This window comes from Paramisgurnus dabryanus, chromosome 6, assembly GCF_030506205.2.
Source record: "Paramisgurnus dabryanus chromosome 6, PD_genome_1.1, whole genome shotgun sequence".
In the NCBI taxonomy this organism is placed as follows: domain Eukaryota; kingdom Metazoa; phylum Chordata; class Actinopteri; order Cypriniformes; family Cobitidae; genus Paramisgurnus; species Paramisgurnus dabryanus.
This window is the reverse complement of record NC_133342.1, coordinates 9,190,786-9,200,099: the sequence shown is the minus strand read 5'-3', so window position 1 is coordinate 9,200,099 and position 9,314 is coordinate 9,190,786.

Genomic DNA, 9,314 nt, shown 5'->3' with positions numbered 1-9,314 from the left:
AGTATAATTTTCAGGGAAATTAGAGCAGGATTCGGGATTAAGATTTAGCTTCAGTATAATTTTCGGGACAATTAGAGCAGAATTCGGGATTTGGGACAGCATCTTAGATTTCGGGACTGTCCCGAATTTTTCGGGATGTCTGGTCACCCTAGACGAAACTCATTTTCAGTGTTCGGCTTAAAAAATGAAAAGGCCGAATACATTTTACAGAATAATGAGGTCTTTGATGACACGATCAAATAGCAACCAGTGCAGAGTGAGAGGTGCGCAATAAAATGTCCCAGTACAATAAAACCATTAAAGGGGACATATCATGAAAATCTGACTTTTGCATGTTTAAAGGCGCTCTAAGCAAATACACACATTTTTGACCATAAAACATTTTTTTTTTCATACAGCAAACATCTCCTCACTATCTGCTAGCTGCCTGTCCTCTGAACACACTGTAAAAAACCACGGCCTCTGTAGACAGCTCAGGCTCCACAAACTACAACAAAAACAAAGTGGCACAGCCTACAACAACCAAACATAAGAAACGTGTTCCAGCCAAGAAACAACAAGAAGGATTTAGGGGTGGGGTTTGGGGGGTTAGTGCGCATGAAGAAGCACGGAAGGGAGAGGGAGGGGCAAGGGGGAGAGAGGGGAGGGGGGGGGGGTAGCTACGCTCCGTTTTGTTTCACAACACTTGAACGTCAACCAGAAGTGACATCATGCAGATTTGCTTAGAGCGCCTTTAAGTGTTATAATTGGGTCCCCCGTGCTTCTATCAATCTAGAAAATGTGAAAAAGATCAACCCAGTAACTTAGTTTTGGTAAACCATTCTCTGCAAGCATGTGAAACATTAGGTCATTGAAATTTGGCTCCCCTTATGATGTTATTATAATACCGCCCCTTAATCTGCACTATCCAACCACGGCACTGGCATTAATTGCAGAGCTAAAGAGAGCGAGAAAAAAAATTATTGACAGAACAACTGAGTTTCAATTTCACCATTATTATTATGGTGATCAGTGTTTGGACTTTTAACAGATTTGGACTTTTAGATTGTTTTAGGATAGTTTTTTGTTCCTTTCTTTTAACAGTCTTAAGTTTAGTGTGTTGTTTTAAGTTCAATGTAAACATTGTAAATACATCTTTATTGATTTCACTTTTTTGTCTTATCCTTTTAATCTCACGCAGTAAGATCTGATCCCCTTTTAACTTTTGTGACTCAGTCAATAAGGCTGATCATTACACACAGACAGTCATGTTGGTCCTCTCTCTTTCTGTACATTCTATTTCTCAGTGAATATTACAGTCTGACCTTTGATCAAACTCTCCATAACTCACTGTTGCATCTGTATGGTGTCTTGTCAGAGTTAGCAATGTTGCATAAATTAAGATAAGAGACATCTTCATACTCACTGTGTAAACTGACGTCCAAACAACATCTTTTGCATGTCCAATTTTAGTCCCCTGAAGGTGCAAGACTGTGACGCCAGACGACGTCTTTTTTTCTAACATCTACTGAACGTCCAGTATTGTTTTTCATTGGACCTCTGTATCAACAAATTACAAATCACGCCCAGGACTCCCAGCATGCACTGTGGTGTGCAGTGTTGGGAAAGTTCACTTTCTACATGAACTAGTTCAGTTCACAGTTCAAAATTTTTAAAATAAACTAATTCGGTTCATATTTCAAAATTTTGAACTAGTTCACAGTTCCAAAAATGAACTAATTTATAGTTCTTTTTCCCCATATTATTTTTTTTAATTATTGCCATTATAGCCCATATAGAACCACAGACAGCAATTATTTTATCAGTTTTAACACTGAAGCTAAATGCGTGAGATTTCATCTTCATATCCAACTTTAAATCCTTATCCAACCAGGGTTTACATTAGCTTTGACTGTCTTTTAAGTTTTGTATTTGATTGCACATACCTTGAAATGCTAGCCCCGTGCTTCAAGGGGGTTTTCCGGGCGAGAAGCGCTGCGAGGCATCGAGTGTAGGACAACCCGCACATGCACATTAAATAGCGTGAGGTTAGTCAGAGTCTATCAAGATCCAGAATATGTGTTAGCAGCCTATGTTAATCCTTAACCGTTTGGGACAAATATGATGTTATTTAATGTTAAACTATGTGAGCAGCGTCCAGCAGTTTTGTAGTCGAGTCACCAACTGTCGAGTCCGAGTCGAGTCTAGACTCCCAGTGTTCGAGTCCGAGTCCAAGTCCGAGTCATTAAAGAAGAGTCCTAGTCGAGTCCAAGTCGAGTCACCATTACCAGAGTTCGAGTCCAAGTCGAGTCTCAAGTCCCCAGTGTTCGAGTCCGAGTCGAGTCTCGAGTCCCGTATTCGAGTCTGAGAGTGCCTACATGTCTCCACTCTGGGACCTTCAAAAAACTGATGAAATGTATTAAAGAGGTTCTACAATAAACAAAAATTACACCACTGTCACGATTGCAAAGGGAGTTTATTTACTGATTTGACATATACACTTTGCAACACACTTTGCAACTTTACGACGCCATCAAAAGCATGTGTTTACTTCCATTGTTGTGAACTTGTGATTGAGAACTAACGTAGAAAATTTACAAATTGCATGTTTAATCATGCTGCATTTTCATGTTGCATTTTAAAAGCATCAGATTTGAAAGCATGGTACTGCTCAATCTTGCACAGTGAGGACAAAAAAATGCTGTAATCTGAACCAGACATACATTAACCCTATAGCTTCTTCTGTTTGTTTGACTATGCATTAGTCAATAATATTTTTTTTTTTTTTTTAAAAAGCTAACGTTAGGCGATGGAAAGCATTTTACTTACTTTTCTGGGTGCATCAGTGACAGGTGTCTGTTAAAGTTTGAGGTTGTCCCAGTCTTTTCCTCAATTGTGCGATTACACACACAACATTTAGCGCTGCTCTTTCCAGCATTAGAAGCAAAATTCGCATAGGTGAACTTCACGATCCTGGGCACGTCTTTCTGCATTTTACAAATGTTAACATTTAGCCCGCGTATCATGCATTATGCATTGCATGAGCGTAAAAGTGAGTGACGTCAGTGAGTGTGTTGTCAAGCAAAGAGAGCGAGAGGTAGCAGTGTCTGTGAAGGGAGATCGCGACCGGTCTTGGGCACGAAACAGGAAAAGTGTAACACCTTATATAATTTTTTATAACATATTTAGTCAAAAACAAAATGATGAATGCTCAAGTCCGATTGTATATATCCTCGAGTCCGAGTCCAAGTACGAGTCATCAATCCGCGAGTCCAAGTCGAGTCACAAGTCCAGAGAATGGATTCTCGAATCGGACTCGAGTCCAAAGAATAGTGACTCTAGACAGACTCGAGGCCGAGTCCAGGACTCGAGTACTCCATCACTGGCGTCCAGTGCGTCACCTCCATGCTGCTCTTTGTTTTGATGACGCATGCAGCCATGAAACGCGGGTGTTGCCAGATTGGGTGTTTTTTCCGCTACACATTAAGGCCTGTTTACGGTGTGTTTTAGTCGGGTTTTCGCCTGGAAGACTCTATAGAAATCTGGCACCCTATTGAAAGACGTTAAACTGAAAGAGCGTGTCGTTCACAAGCCCCAGAATGAACGAGTTCACAGTAACGTTCATCAGCCAGTAATACAGTACACGTTCAGTTCACGTTCGCCCAAAATATAACGAGTTTATGAACTTTCGTTCAATGAACTCGTTCAGGCACAACACTGGCGGTGTGAATAAATTAACTTTACTATTTTCTTTGTCACCACTGTTGAGATTCATACTCTCATTCTTGATGTTTGTTTTCTAAATGGCTCAATAATTATTTTTATGTTGAAATTGTTTTAAAATCTTTCAGAATTATGAACTGCTATGTGTGTTGGATCTCCTTTAGTATCACATCATTAACGGAAAAAGATACTTTCAGTTGCCACTGAATGAATCAACTCACTAGATGATGAACTTAAGCATCAACACCACTGTGATTGTTACATGTTTGGCTGCTTTTTACCACAAGAAACATGTTTTAAACACAAAGTTGTAGCAGCCAGAGGAAAAGCTAACAAACTCAGAATCAAGAGTCCAACTAAAACAGACAGTTATCACTATAATGGTGACTTTAAATAAAAAAACAACATCATCTAAACCTAATAAGTCAGTTGTGTTTTCTACAGCAATATTTACAGAACATTTAGAAATGTTTTATAACAGTTTGAAAATAATAAAAATTAACATTTCTCTAACATTCACACAACCAACAAACATTCTTAAAACATAAAAAACTGGACTAGAAATCTGTCACAGGTCTGAGCGGACCACAGATGTCGAGAGTCTCGCCCCTCCCTTGTTTCCACCTCGAGGAGGTCCCAAGAACACCCCAAAGACCAGACACACGAGAGAGTGTAAGTACATTTAAAACAAACTTTATTAATTTAAAATAGGTGTAAGTGGGGAAGGGGAAAAGGGAATCTAAAATCCAACTCTCGGATCCAGAGTGTGTCGTCCGAGTCACTTCGGCTCTCAGGTAGGTCTGCAGACTGTTCGTGTTCTCTCCCTCACGTGACTTAAACAGGGTTATTCTCAGCTGTGTCTTTGTGTTTGTCCTGCAGGGAAACTGTCAGTGGAGCCCTTCCGACTCTTGCATGTAAAGAAGGGAAGGTGAAAAGTAACACTGTCAAATTAGATGGGGTGCGTACCTGACGCTGCTAGCCACGCGATCCTGGGTCCACTGATGAAGAGACCTAGAAGATCCACAGGTAATTGACAGGGCAACCAGTAAGTATGCAGATGAATGTACTGGGGTCTGGGCCTTCGGTGTGTGGGTAAATATGCGGGAAGAATGCACAAGATCTCAACTTCAATTCGTCCAGGTAAGTCTGGGGTTTGCAGGGGTGATATTCTGGCTCGTAGCTCCAGGTAGTAGAGTGGTTATAAAAAAGAATGCACAGAGTCTTTACTTTGGGCATACATGCGAGTATACAGGAGTAAAACGCTGGCTCTTAGCTTTGGGCGTACAGGTGAGTATACAGAAGGGCAGCTGAATCTTCACTCTGGGTGTACAGGTACGTGTACAAGAGCAATACGCTGGCTCTTAGCTTTGGGCGTACAGGTGAGTATACAGAAGGGCAATTGGGGCTTTACTCGGGGCATACAGGTGGGTATACAATGGAAATACACTTGCTTTTAGCTTTGGGCGTACAGGTGAGGATACAGAAGGGCAACTGGGGCTTTACTCTGGGCATACAGTTGGGTATACAAGGGCAATACACTGGCTTTTAGCTTTGGGCGTACAGGTGAGGATACAGAAGGGCAACTGGGGCTTTACTCTGGGCATACAGGTGGGTATACAAGGGTGATACACTGGCTTTAGCTTTGGGCGTACAGGTGAGGATACAGAAGGGCAACTGGGGCTTTACTCGGGGCATACAGGTGGGTATACAAGGGCAATACACTGGCTTTTAACTTTGGGCGTACAGGTGAGGATACAGAAGGGCAACTGGGGCTTTACTCTGGGCATACTGGTGGGTATACAAGGGCAATACACTGGCTTTTAGCTTTGGGTGTACAGGTGAGGATACAGAAGGGCAACTGGGGCTTTACTCGGGGCATACAGGTGGGTATACAAGGGCAATACACTGGCTTTTAGCTTTGGGCGTACAGGTGAGGGTACAGAAGGGCAACTAGGGCTTTACTCTGTGCATACAGGTGGGTATACAAGGGCAATACACTGGCTTTTAGCTTTGGGCGTACAGGTGAGGATACAGAAGGGCAACTGGGGCTTTACTCTGTGCATACAGTTGGGTATACAAGGGCAATACACTGGCTTTTAGCTTTGGGCGTACAGGTGAGTATACAGAAGGGCAGCTGAATCTTCACTCTGGGCGTACAGGTAAGTGTACAAGAGCAATACGCTGGCTCTTAGCTTTGGGCGTACAGGTGAGTATACAGAAGGGCAACTGGGGCTTTACTCGGGGCATACAGGTGGGTATACAACGGCAATACACTTGCTTTTAGCTTTGGGCGTACAGGTGAGTATACAGAAGGCAACTGGGGCTTTACTCGGGGCATACAGGTGGGTATACAACGGAAATACACTTGCTTTTAGCTTTGGGCCTACAGGTGAGGATACAGAAGGGCAACTGGGGCTTTACTCTGGGCATACAGTTGGGTATACAAGGGCAATACACTGGCTTTTAGCTTTGGGCGTACAGGTGAGGATACAGAAGGGCAACTGGGGCTTTACTCTGGGCATACAGGTGGGTATACAAGGGCGATACACTGTCTTTAGCTTTGGGCGTACAGGTGAGGATACAGAAGGGCAACTGGGGCTTTACTCGGGGCATACAGGTGGGTATACAAGGGCAATACACTGGCTTTTAGCTTTGGGCGTACAGGTGAGTATACAGAAGGCAACTGGGGCTTTACTCGGGGCATACAGTTGGGTATACAAGGGCAATACACTGGCTTTTAGCTTTGGGCGTACAGGTGAGGATACAGAAGGGCAACTGGGGCTTTACTCTGGGCATACAGGTGGGTATACAAGGGCGATACACTGGCTTTAGCTTTGGGCGTACAGGTGAGGATACAGAAGGGCAACTGGGGCTTTACTCGGGGCATACAGGTGGGTATACAAGGGCAATACACTGGCTTTTAGCTTTGAGCGTACAGGTGAGGATACAGAAGGGCAACTGGGGCTTTACTCGGGGCATACAGGTGGGTACACAAGGGCAATACACTGGCTTTTAGCTTTGGGCGTACAGGTGAGGATACAGAAAGGCAACTGGGGCTTTACTCTGTGCATACAGTTGGGTATACAAGGGCAATACACTGGCTTTTAGCTTTGGGCGTACAGGTGAGTATACAGAAGGGCAGCTGAATCTTCTCTCTGGGCGTACAGGTAAGTGTACAAGAGCAATACGCTGGCTCTTAGCTTTGGGTGTACAGGTGAGTATACAGAAGGGCAACTGGGGCTTTACTCGGGGCATACAGGTGGGTATACAACGGCAATACACTTGCTTTTAGCTTTGGGCGTACAGGTGAGTATACAGAAGGCAACTGGGGCTTTACTCGGGGCATACAGGTGGGTATACAACGGAAATACACTTGCTTTTAGCTTTGGGCCTACAGGTGAGGATACAGAAGGGCAACTGGGGCTTTACTCTGGGCATACAGTTGGGTATACAAGGGCGATACACTGGCTTTAGCTTTGGGCGTACAGGTGAGGATACAGAAGGGCAACTGGGGCTTTACTCGGGGCATACAGGTGGGTATACAAGGGCAATACACTGGCTTTTAGCTTTGGGCGTACAGGTGAGTATACAGAAGGCAACTGGGGCTTTACTCGGGGCATACAGTTGGGTATACAAGGGCAATACACTGGCTTTTAGCTTTGGGCGTACAGGTGAGGATACAGAAGGGCAACTGGGGCTTTACTCTGGGCATACAGGTGGGTATACAAGGGCGATACACTGGCTTTAGCTTTGGGCGTACAGGTGAGGATACAGAAGGGCAACTGGGGCTTTACTCGGGGCATACAGGTGGGTATACAAGGGCAATACACTGGCTTTTAGCTTTGAGCGAACAGGTGAGGATACAGAGGGGCAACTGGGGCTTTACTCTGGGCATACAGGTGGGTATACAAGGGCAAAACACTGGCTTTTAGCTTTGGGCATACAGGTGAGGATACAGAAGGGCAACTGGGGCTTTACTCGGGGCATACAGGTGGGTATACAAGGGCAATACACTGGCTTTTAGCTTTGGGCGTACAGGTGAGGATACAGAAGGGCAACTGGGGCTTTAATCTGGGCATACAGGTGGGTATACAAGGGCGATACACTGGCTTTAGCTTTGGGCGTACAGGTGAGGATACAGAAGGGCAACTGGGGCTTTTCTCGGGGCATACAGGTGGGTATACAAGGTCGATACACTGGCTTTTAGCTTTGGGCGTACAGGTGAGGATACAGAAGGGCAACTGGGGCTTTACTCTGGGCATACAGGTGGGTATACAACGGCAATACACTGGCTTTTAGCTTTGGGCGTACAGGTGAGGATACAGAAGGGCAACTGGGGCTTTTCTCTGGGCATACAGGTGGGTATACAACGGCAATACACTGGCTTTCAGCTTTGGGCGTACAGGTGAGGATACAGAAGGGCAACTGGGGCTTTACTCGGTAACACTTTATTTCGATAGTCCACTTTAGACATTTTACTAATTATAAGTAACTTTGCAACAACTTATTAACTACCAATCTTTAGAGAATTTGTAGACTGTCTGCTTATTATCTACTAACACTTTATTGTGATGATATCTCAACAGACATTCAACTGACTATAAGTATCTTTGCAGGTGCATGTCAACTTATTTCACTAACCCAAACCTCTTCCCTAACCCCAACCCTTACAGTCTACTAATACTCTAATGACAGTTAGTTGACGTTTAGTTGCAAATTATTGAAAGTTAGTTGACATGTAGTTGCAAAGTTATTTATAGTTAGTAGAATGTCTAAAGTGGACTATCAAAATAAAGTGTAACCCTTTACTCTGGGCATACTGGTGGGTATACAAGGGCAATACACTGGCTTTTAGCTTTGGGCGTACAGGTGAGGATACAGAAGGGCAACTGGGGCTTTACTCGGGGCATACAGGTGGGTATACAAGGGCGATACTGAATGGATACAACTCACAGACCCTCGAAGAGATAGACGACAGGCTTTAGCCCTTTGGAGCTCGGGAGACTGGAGAGAATGTATTCGTCACGACACTTGTGGTCTTCTTCCCCGGGGGGGACTTCCCAGACCAACACTCAACACGGTCACCTCCAACCGTGGACACACTCCTACGACGACACAGAGCCTTAGGCTCAGACCTGTAGAACTGGTAACAGACAGACAGAGTTCCTTCACAGAGTTTATTTCAGTGCATATATGGGGAAAGACACACCACCTCTTGAATTTGAAGGGTAGATGGAAGTACAGGTTGAAGCTGCTACTCAATTTCAGGTAGGTTGGTTACACAAAGTATGTATCCCAGGGATGGATCGAACGCTTCCCTCTCCTCTCTTCCACACAACAGTTCCCGGAAGTGACGAGTGTTTCAGGGACCAATGTCCGGGCGGAACTAATCTTCACCACTTTAGGTTCCGCCCTTCAAAAGTCACTCCGTGACAAATACATTTGATGGACTTTCTTCAACCTTTTGACAGGTTTTCATAGATGTAAAAAAGATTTTTCATTGGCTCAATATAAAATCTAGATGTGAACCATTAACCTAAAAATTCTTATTTGGATGAAGTAAAATATTTATTTAGTGAATGAATTTTTTTTATGTAGTTGAGATAGAAAAA